The sequence below is a fragment of the Cicer arietinum genome, chromosome 3, assembly GCF_000331145.2.
Source record: "Cicer arietinum cultivar CDC Frontier isolate Library 1 chromosome 3, Cicar.CDCFrontier_v2.0, whole genome shotgun sequence".
Classification (NCBI taxonomy): Eukaryota; Viridiplantae; Streptophyta; class Magnoliopsida; order Fabales; family Fabaceae; genus Cicer; species Cicer arietinum.
Genome location: NC_021162.2, coordinates 24347269 through 24357710, shown reverse-complemented (window position 1 = coordinate 24357710; position 10442 = coordinate 24347269). Strand labels below are relative to the sequence as shown.

Genomic DNA, 10442 nt, shown 5'->3' with positions numbered 1-10442 from the left:
TCGACGAGTATGGGAATCGAAATAGAAATCGTGCTCGATTGACCATCCATAACCAACCAACTACAGTCAACAAGTTTGAAATAAGTCTCGCTCTATACCGAGAGTTAAAGGGGATTCATTTTCATGGTAAACATAACGAAGATGCCAATAGATGTCTCACAAACTTCTTTGAACTATGTGAAACAGTGAAGGTAGATGGTTGCTCTAAAGAAGGCAAGAAGTTGAGACTATTTCCAATTTCATTGAAAGATGATGCTAAGGAGTGGCTTAGTTCTTTATCCTACGGTAGTATCACCATATGGGATGACCTTGAAGTTAAGTTGTTGGAACAATACTTCCCCCTAGCTATGTTCGTCAGAAAAAGGCAAGAGATTTCTGGTTACAAACTAAAAGAAGGAGAATCTCTTTGTGACACTTACAAAAGGTTCAAGAGTTTACTAGCAGGATGCCCCAATCATGTTTATGACGACACTATTCAAATGCAAATATTTTGTAATGGTTTGAGGCCTGGCACTAGAATTATGTTGGATGCTACAGTAGGTGGTTCTTTCAATTACAAAACCACATCAGAAGCACGAAAAATTATTGAGATCATGGCATCAAATGAACAAATGATGTTGTTTGATAGAGGTGGTGAGTCAAAAAGTGGTATGTTGGAACTGAATGTTCTGGAAGCTGGGTTGGCTCAAGAGAAGCTACTCTCAAAATAGATAGAAGATGTTATTGCCGCTGAGATAAAGAAGGGGATGACAGCTCTAAATATACAACCCTAAGTGGCCCCTGTCAAATTACTGAAACATACTGGTTGTGACTTTTGTGGGGGAGCATATAAAAATGGAGCTTGTGAAGTACCAGATGATGATGATACTGAAGAACCAAAAGAGGTGAACTTTATGGGTAACAATGGGAAACAGAATAATCCCTACTCTAATACGTACAATTTGGGTTGGAGAAATCATCCAAACTTTTCATGGAAAGATCAACATGGTGGATCTCAAGGTCAACAAGGAGCTCAAGCAAATCAAGTTCCACCTCAAAAAACTGCTTGGGAGAGTGGTATTAAAAAGTTAGTAACAAGCACATGTTCTTTCATTGAAGAGTCAAGCGCCATCCATAAAAATCACTCAACATCAATAAAGAATCTGGAGACCCAACTCGGTCAACTTGCTCAACAAATAGCACAAAAAGTGCATAGAAATTTTCCTAGTGACACAGTTCCCAATCCGCGAAATAATGTCAATGTTGTGACAACAAGGAGTGACAAGGTAAGTGAAGCAGTGTCACTCAAGCCAAAAAGAGTGGGAGTACTTCAACTTTAACCCACTCGGAGGAAATGGTCACCCTGACATCAGTTGATGAGCACATCACTCTTGAAAAGGAGGAAGAATCTGTGGTGTAGAAAAAGGACGCCCTGCCAAAGCCTTAACTGCGACTTCCATTCCCTCAAAGATTAAGAAAGGAAGAAACTGGGAAAAAAATTGGTAAGTTTCTTGATGTTTTTAAAAAATTGCAAATTAACATTCCTTTTGCAAAAGTACTAGAGCAGATGTCGGCTTACGCCAAGTCCATGAAAGAGATTATGTTAAAGAAAACAAAAACTGGCAGTGAAATAGTGATGCTTATCAAAGAGTGCAATGCTATTCTACAGAGGAAGCTACCACCTAAGCTCAAGTATCCTGGAAGCTTCTCTATTCCTTGCGCTACTTGGGATAGAACTTTTGGGAAAGCCCTGTGTGATCTTGGGGCTAGTGTGAGTCTTATGCCCCTTTCCATATACAAAAGGTTAGACATTGAAAGAGTCAAAGACACACAACTGATGTTATAGTTTGCGGATCGTTCAATGAAACACCCATATGGGGTGGTGGAAGATGTGTTGGTCAGAGTAGATAAGTTCATCTTTTTAGGGGATTTTGTGGTACTAGACATGGAGAAAGACAATGATATCCCCTTGTTCTTGGGGAGACCATTCTTAGCAACAGGGAGAGCTATGATTGATGTGATAGATGGCCCCTTAATCTTTAAGGTAAATGAGGAAACAATTACATTCAATATTCTAAAAGCCATGGAGCATTCAAACGAAAGATAAAGGTGCAGCCGAATTGAGATTTTCAATTTGATAGTCGATGAAGAAGTTGAACATCAAGGACACATTCGACTGTTAGAAATAGTGTTATGCCTACCACAAGATGTTATTAAAGATAGTGAAGATCCAAGGGAAAAAGATGTTTTATTCATGTTAGAAGCATCACCATCTCACTCCACCCGCTTCCATACTATATGGGAGGAGTTGAAAGGGAATGAAATCAAAAAATTATCACCTCACTTGTAATATGTATCCCTTGGTGAGAAAGATGATGTGCTCTTTGTGTCATATAATACACCTTGACAATGGTTGAGGCGTCAAGCTAATGATTTTAAAGAAGTGCTTCGTGGGAGGCAACCCATAGGTAGAGGTAAATTTTATTTTTGCAATCTTATATTTTTATTTGAATTTGTTTCTTTGTAATAGTGTGTAAATGTGCACTATGATGAAGATTTTTTAACAACTTGAAGTTGGTCTTAAGCTATTTGTTTGCGATTTTGAAATTTATATTCTATTTATTTGCTCATATCATTGCCCAATTCGACGAGTTCACTAATGCATACATTGTTGATTACTCTTTTGTTGTGGAAGTCTTGATATTCTTAAATAAATAAAAATTTGCAATGACATGTTTGGCATCATTTAGATAGGTCATACTCTCTCTTATTATCTCAACTGTGAGCTTTTGGGTCTAAACACTTTAATTGTTTGTTGTGTGATTATTTAGACATGTGTTATCCCTTTGAAAACTTACACTAATTCTGACTTGCATCACTTGTAATTTATGCATACACTGAGAAAATTTTATTTGGTTGTTTGAGCCTTCTTAACTACCCTATGCAAATTTTATCGTTTGCTATCCCCTTTGAGTCTTGCCCTTTCTTTCGATTACTAGCCACATAACAAGACAAAGACCTGACTTTAATTCAATCACCTTACTTGAAGTTGTGACACCCTAAACCCCAAAATGACATATATAATAATTTATACTAGATTTTTTTGAGTAAAATTTGCAGCGGATAAAGAGAATTTATTTACAAGGAAATAAAAACTTTTGTAACTAATTTAGGATATTACATTTCTCAAAGTACATATGGAACAATTCAAACTTTGTTACTCAATTAAAACAATTTAATCTCAATGAACTTACTAGTACTAAGGTTTTCATATAAAAAGTCATTTGTAATTACATAACTAAAATATAAATTACAACTCTAAATTCCCGGTAACACCTATCAGGGCGAGGTTTCTCCCAAACTTGAACTTCAAGACTTATTAACCTATAATAACTGTGATTGCGCAAAAACAGGGTCACGCCAGTCAAACACAAACAACGAAGAAGGTGAGTTTTGAAATCATGTTAATAGTATAATATAAGTAAGAAGAACATGCAAACAATCATAATACACTGTATCATAACACAAATATTCTTCAAGGACAAACATCACATTATAAAGTTAAAACCTCTCAAGAAAAATCAATGCATTTCACTATAACGTCAAATCATTTAAGAAAATTATTATCGCTTTTGAAACACATCAATCACAACAAAACAATCCCAAGGAAGTCCAATGTTATGCATGAGCTTAGACTCTAATTCACAATGTGGTATCATTCTAACTCTAAAGTATTTGGTTAGGAGGCTTGATACTATGCCACCATCTTGGTGGACGAACAATTCAAATTGGCCCTGTCCTCATAGATCCTCATAGATCCCATCAACTCAACCCAAGACACATAAACGCGACAGTCGAGGTAAACGTGTGTTGCATGATAGCTCCCGACATTTGTAGTGCTACCTCCAAGTCACCTACGAATTCCCCACCCGAATACCTCTAAGGTCTAACAATCTTTCCTTAAGGCTACATAGTTGACTGCCACAATCAGGCTCATTCAATTGTACTTCCCCAGAATCACTAGGCTTTTCAAGCCCTACCTATATGATGACAAAATAATCTCCACCTCACAAATTCTCAATATTTATTTTCTCCCCTCGTTGGCCTATGATACTTCATTAAGACCGTCACCTCAAACACAATTTGGAATTACCATTATATTTCATCAACTATGGGGTTACTTCAATATTCTCATTATAAATTTACAAAATCGCTATCATTAATCATATCTCATTAGATAAACTCATCAAAATTTTATAGTATCACTATCATCAATCATAAATCACAACATAGACTTATCACAAATTTATAACATCATTATTATTAATTATACATCATCCTAATCACATAAACTTATCAAAATGCATCCACCTTTTATTATCACATCACATAAACACGTCTAATCAAACACATACATAAAATTCATTCGACTTCCAATATCACAATAATATCAAATATCACACATTTAATAAAAATAAATCAAACATCACAATAATATCAAATACCACACATTTAACAAAGTTAAATCACTCAACACCTTATAAATATTTATATTCCACATTTTAATCTCATAATTCCCATATTTTTACATTAATCAATTTATCACTCAAAGGGCTACTACCGTACGTAGCGAGCCCCGAATGAATCGTTGGGAAATGTTGTTTTTCTGTTCATCTCAAATTATATTATACTCATGAATTCAAACGCTCTCTCACCCCTTACCTTATTTTGAGGCTTTATGAAACCCATGAATCAATGAGAGTTTTAACCAAAAACACAAATTGACAACATAAAGCAGACAAATCCGAAGAGACAGCGAATTCACAGTATTGCTGAGACGCGACTGATAAATTATGTGGAGCATAAAAGTAAATGTTAAATAATTAATAATAAATTTTGGAGCAAAAATAGAGTCAAAATGATGGGAAAAAACTGCAGAAAAAGTCTCACCGACTCGTCTTGGTAAAATTCTAAGTTTGGGGTTGCCCATGAGATAACAACTTTTTAAGTTTGGGGTGGTGATTCTCATAAATAAAATAAATAAAAAATCTATAAAAAAAATAATCAAAAGAAAAAAAAATTCAGTTTGTTTACTTCGAAAAATAATATTTTCTTGGTTCTTTTGTCAATATTTGAGAATCTCCACAACGAAAATGTGAAGAAGAAGAAGAAAAAAAAAAAAAAGTGGTAGAATAATTTGAAAATTTGTACCTAACTCCAAGTAGTACAGCCTACTATCCCAAAATATCATACCATTACCTAAGCTACATTACAGCCCGAAGGTCCTCCGAACGTGTATGTGTTTGTTGCATTGTGATGGCTAACTAGAATTTTTTTCAAGCCTATAGTAGCGTGATGCATGTTCTAGGATTTGAGTGATAAATTCATAAACCTTGCTAAACACTTGAGGGAAATTTTGGTGAAATTGTGCGAAGCGAGAGTTGAACTTTATGAATGAATGCTAAAGTGTACAAATTGTGTTTTTTTTTTGTAAGCAATCATGGAGCATGATGAATGTTTTGTCGTAGCTGGGACTTTGAGAATTGAGTTTGATTTATTTGAGAACTTGAGTTTAAGTTTGATTTTAACTGTACCAAATCTGAAATTAATTGTTGCTTGGGGACAAACAATAGATTAAGTTTGAGGTTATGATGACTCTTCATCATATGCATATTTTTCATTGTTTTTAATCTAATCTATCTTTAATCATTAGTTACTTTAAGGAGTTATTTGATATATTTTGTTAATTTTAGTTCGTGGATTTAATGAAATGTTTATGCTCTTATTTCCTTGATCAAGTAGAGATTTTTCGTAGTTTTGCGTTGTTTCCTTGTTTTAATACAGTGCTGAATTTTGGGGAGAAATCAACATGACTATGTGGAGTATTTCATCCATATCTGGAGTTATAGATGTCCAATTGGAGTCAAAACCAAGTTCAAAGGAAAGCTACATTCCATAGCTACAACTTTCATGAAGACACTGGAACCCAATTCAGACTCAAAAGATGAGACAAATGCAGACAACGTCAAGAAGCACTAATCATGTCGTGGTTGTTTTCTTGAATTCGGGACAACACGTTTTTAGATTCCTCTCGTCGAAACCTTCAAGAAGCACTAATCATTCGTCTGTTTCGGGGAAGTTGATGTCGGACCCTGTCGGTGCTCCAACACTTCGGTGAGGCCTTTTCTGATAACTTGTTTCACTTCGTTTCGAATATGTTTATTCTCTTAATATTTTTATTAATTATGTGACATTGATTTTTATAACCCGCGTAAATTATCAGCCATGTTTCATTGACTCTGCAAATTCGTCGATGCTTTTGGACTCGTTTGTTGCGTGTTGTCGACATCTCATGGTTGCTGAAAATCATTATGGTCCTTATATCTTATGAAAGCGTCAAATTGAGGTATGGGGTGAGAGTGAGTTTGAATGCATGAGTATAAATTAAGTGAGATGAACGGGAATACCATATTTCCCACAATTCATTCGGGGCCCGCTACGTATGGCAGAAGCCCTTTGAGTAATAATTGACTAATGAGCAAACTTGAATTTTGTGAGGTTAAAATGTGAATTAGAAACTTTTATAGGATGTTGTTTGATTTAATTTTTGAAGATCGTGTGATAGTTGAATTATTGCAGAATTGTGTATTTGATGCATTTTGTGCCTTGTTTATATCTATCCTTGATATTGATATATGATATAAAATATGATGAATTGTAATTACTTGCCTTGCAATTGATGTGATGTGTGTGAACGATCTAGTATTATATTTATTATACATGAAATGCGTATTGTGTTTAATTGAATAGTGACGAATTCGACCCGTGCCAATGATGGTTCTCTTAATGGAGTAAGTAACCTAGGACAACGAGGGGAGAAAGTAGTTGTTGATAATTTTTGAAGTGGAGATTATTTGGTCATCATATAGGTAGGGCCTGACAAGCCTAGTGATTCCGGGGAAGTACAACTGAATGAGCCTGATCGTGGCGGTCTGCTGTTGAGCCTTAAGGCAAGATTGTTAGACCTTGGAGGTATTCGGGTGGGGAATTCCTAGGTGACTTGGAGGTAGCACTCCAAATGTCGGGAGCTACCACGCAACACACGTTTACCTCGACTGTCACGTATATGTGTCTCGGGTTGAGTTGAGGGATCTATGAGGACAGGGCCAATTTGAATTGTCCGTCCACTTGCGTGGTGGCATAGTATCGAGCCTCCTAACCAAGTACTTCAGAGTTAGAATGGTACCAAAGAAAGAGGAGGAGTCTAGAGTATAAGAGCATGCATAACATTACTTGATTTGTGTATTTACTTACTTGATGTTGTGGATTGTATCAATGTTTTACCTTGATTATTCTTGTTGGTTGTGATTTGATATGATACGGTGTTTAATATTTTTTTTCGTGTTCTTCTCAGTTATTTTATACTATTACATGTTTTCGAAGCTCACCCCTCGTTGCTTGTGTTTGGCGCTTGCGAGAGCGCAGTTATTTCAGGTTATCGATTGGGGATCCACGCTCTGAATAGGTGATATTGGGTGGGAGTAATTTTTCGTATTTTGTTGAGTTATGAACAATTTAGATTTTTGTAAATTTGATTGATCAATTGTGTTATTTGTATCGGTTATTTAGAGGTAGAAATTAATTGTCTCTAAGTTTAGAACTTGCTTTTATATCAAAAGTATTTATTTAATGAACATCAACTATATTCGATATTAAGAATTTTTTTTATTGAAAATTTTTATGCAAGCATTTTGTGTAAGTGTGAATGTGATGTCTTGAACCAAAAATATATATATATATATACTCTATATTGGAACCGCTGCGAATCTCTTTAAAACTAGTGCATTTTACTTTTTATTTCAATTTGGGTTCAGGGTGTCACATTAGTGGTATCAGAGCAGGTCTGTCCAATCAGGTCGAGTGGATCGAACATCGGTTCAGTGTTAGTCAGTTTTGTTGTTGCCTTTTTGTTTCTTGTTATTTGTTTTTTTTTTTCGTATTTCATTTCCTCTTATTGCTCACTGATAGTTAGCTTGGAAATGTTTAAGCTTTGCCGATTAACTGAAAATTGGGTTGGTTGTTGATTAAGATATGGGTTTGTTGCAGAAAGGCTTAATCTTAATTTTGTATCACTAATTTTTATATTTGGGTTATCCGTGTATTTTGGTAGCCGGTTTCATATCTAAATTGTTGTTATATCCATAATCGGGTAAGATTTTTATAGTAGTTGTTTGATTATTTATGCTGCCTTTTTTTTTTTTTGGTTAGACCAAAAGTATAAAGACCACTAAAAAACTAAAAAGAAATAAAGGAGAATTTACTAGCCTATTTGTTAGTATAGATAACTGTTGGCAATATTAGTTATCAATTTACCATTAATTAGTTTTTTTTACAAGTAAGCTTGGGCTACTCTGGCCCTCAGCAGTGTTGTCATTCACATAAATTAATTGTTTGTTCAAATTTCGATACTAAGTGACGTATCACCGACGATTAATTTCTGCTATGATATAGTTAAAACACTAGTCCCAAGCAAGCAGGTTTATTGTGCATTATGGTTGGTATTAGTCTGATGAGACATTATTGCTCATGAATGTTGATAATGTTTGTTGCAGTACAAACAAATACACATAGTTCTCAATAGAAAATGTTTAAGGAGCGAATCTATAAAAACTTGTATGTGTGCTATTTATTGTGTTTGAGGAAAATTAAATTGCATGCGATGTCAAAAGCTAATCTTTGTCTAGGTGATTGTTGACTTTATGACTTTTTACCAGAGAAGAAAGTATACTTGCCTTTTCCTTTATACCACTAACTTAATGAGTTAGCCAACAAACACTTGTACTACTCAGAACAACTAATCTGATTTAACATTATAACTTGTATATTTCATGCTGAAGGGATATTTATTGATTAGCGTTTACTGAAATAGTTAACGTAGCACTGTTGTAGAACTCATGTGGTAGCACTACATCAAACACAATATGTGATGTTGGTAAGAATAAGTGATGTTGTTAACCTTCAGGGTAAGTGAGTTTTTCACTTGGAGACTTCTTAGCAAATAGGAGTATTTTGAATAAATTTATATAGAGTTATTCTTGAAAATTTTACAAACCAGACAAAGGCCTGCATATATAGCGTGTATGTATGACTTACATTAAGCAAGCATAACTTTTTCTCTGGGGACCTAATTCATTGAAATAAGATTCTTACAAAACTAGAGTATTTTTTTGTTTTTAAAATTTATTTTGCTGGTTTTGAAAGGGATGTACTGCATTTTTATATTTGGCTTTTGATATAGGAAAAACTTTTTTTGTTTCTCGTTATATTGCTCTCTTGTGGTTGAGCTCTAACTTGTGTTTTGATTTTGTGAATATAAAATTGCTTGTGGTTTAGGTGTTCTAAATGGTTTTGAAGGGAATTTGTGTATAGAGTTTAGAGTTGTTAGGAGTGTTTAAAAGTGAAATAATTTAATATTTCTTTTGTCTGATTGTTGATTAAGTTTAATTTAAGTGCCATTTCTATTGTTGTTACTGATTGTATTAGGCAATTAAGTTCATCATCACTAGTTGATTTGACTATCCTTTACTTATTTGAAATATTATTTTGACTATTTAATTGAGTTGAAAAAAAAAATTGAATTATGGATTATACTTAATTGGTTTTCTAAGTTAAATAAACATGACTGCTAGCTATTTTTGCATAGGAATAATTATAATTCACATAAACTGTGATTGAGTTCTTATTAATGCTATTTTTAAATTATTGCCTTATATTTTAGTTGTTGAGTTGAGCGCAAAGTATTATTTTCATTGTTTGATGAATATGATTAAACAACAAGAAATTTTAATTGTTGAATTGTGTGTTTATTATCAGTATTTTTGTCCATGTACTAGTTACTAATTTTTTTTTCTTATAGAAAAAAAAACTTGTGAAGTTAAAAGGAGTTTAACTGTGTTGAGAGAGGTGGGAGACGTGACGACGTCTTCCCACACTACAACCGCGTTAAAAGTCTTTTAATCATCTATGTTTGGACCCAATATTTTTAGTTATTCTTACCTTGAGTACTTGACTACATGAGTAGAAGGAATTGATCAACCCGACGACCCATTGTCAGTACTAATATATGAGGCAATATGCTTATCATTGACTTTTTATTGCATCTGCTTATTTGGTTATAATGTATGTTGTTCTAAATTATTTTAATTATAAATTACAAATAGCATACACTACAAATGTTGATTAGTTAAAAAGAAAAGAAAAAAAAATTGTGTCAGGTATACGTGAAAAATAAATTATGTCTCCTAATATGGTTTTGTACATTTGTTCTTGTTTTAAAGTGACTACATGTTATTGAGATGTTATGCAGTTCAGTTTATAATTCTTTAAGGTGTGAATTTTTTTAAATGTTCTCTATAAGCCTAACTTTTAGTAAATCTGTATAGTAATTGTTGTTAGGATTTAAA

At 33.8% G+C, this 10442-nt stretch overlaps 1 long non-coding RNA gene and 1 other non-coding gene across 2 annotated transcripts in view; both read right to left on the bottom strand.

Moving 5' to 3' along the window:
* Window positions 1–356: 356 nt before the first annotated feature.
* On the bottom strand, window positions 357–463 carry LOC113784238 (small nucleolar RNA R71). Its single transcript, XR_003470259.1, has one exon. It is a non-coding gene; the product is annotated as a small nucleolar RNA R71 (small nucleolar RNA).
* Window positions 464–3058: 2595 nt separating this feature from the next.
* The window catches only part of LOC101488603 (uncharacterized), a 28671-nt gene continuing 21287 nt past the window's right edge, over window positions 3059–10442 (bottom strand). The window contains exon 7 of the long non-coding RNA XR_003470258.2: window positions 3059–3372. This is a non-coding gene — a long non-coding RNA (uncharacterized lncRNA). The remainder of the gene's footprint in view (window positions 3373–10442) is intronic.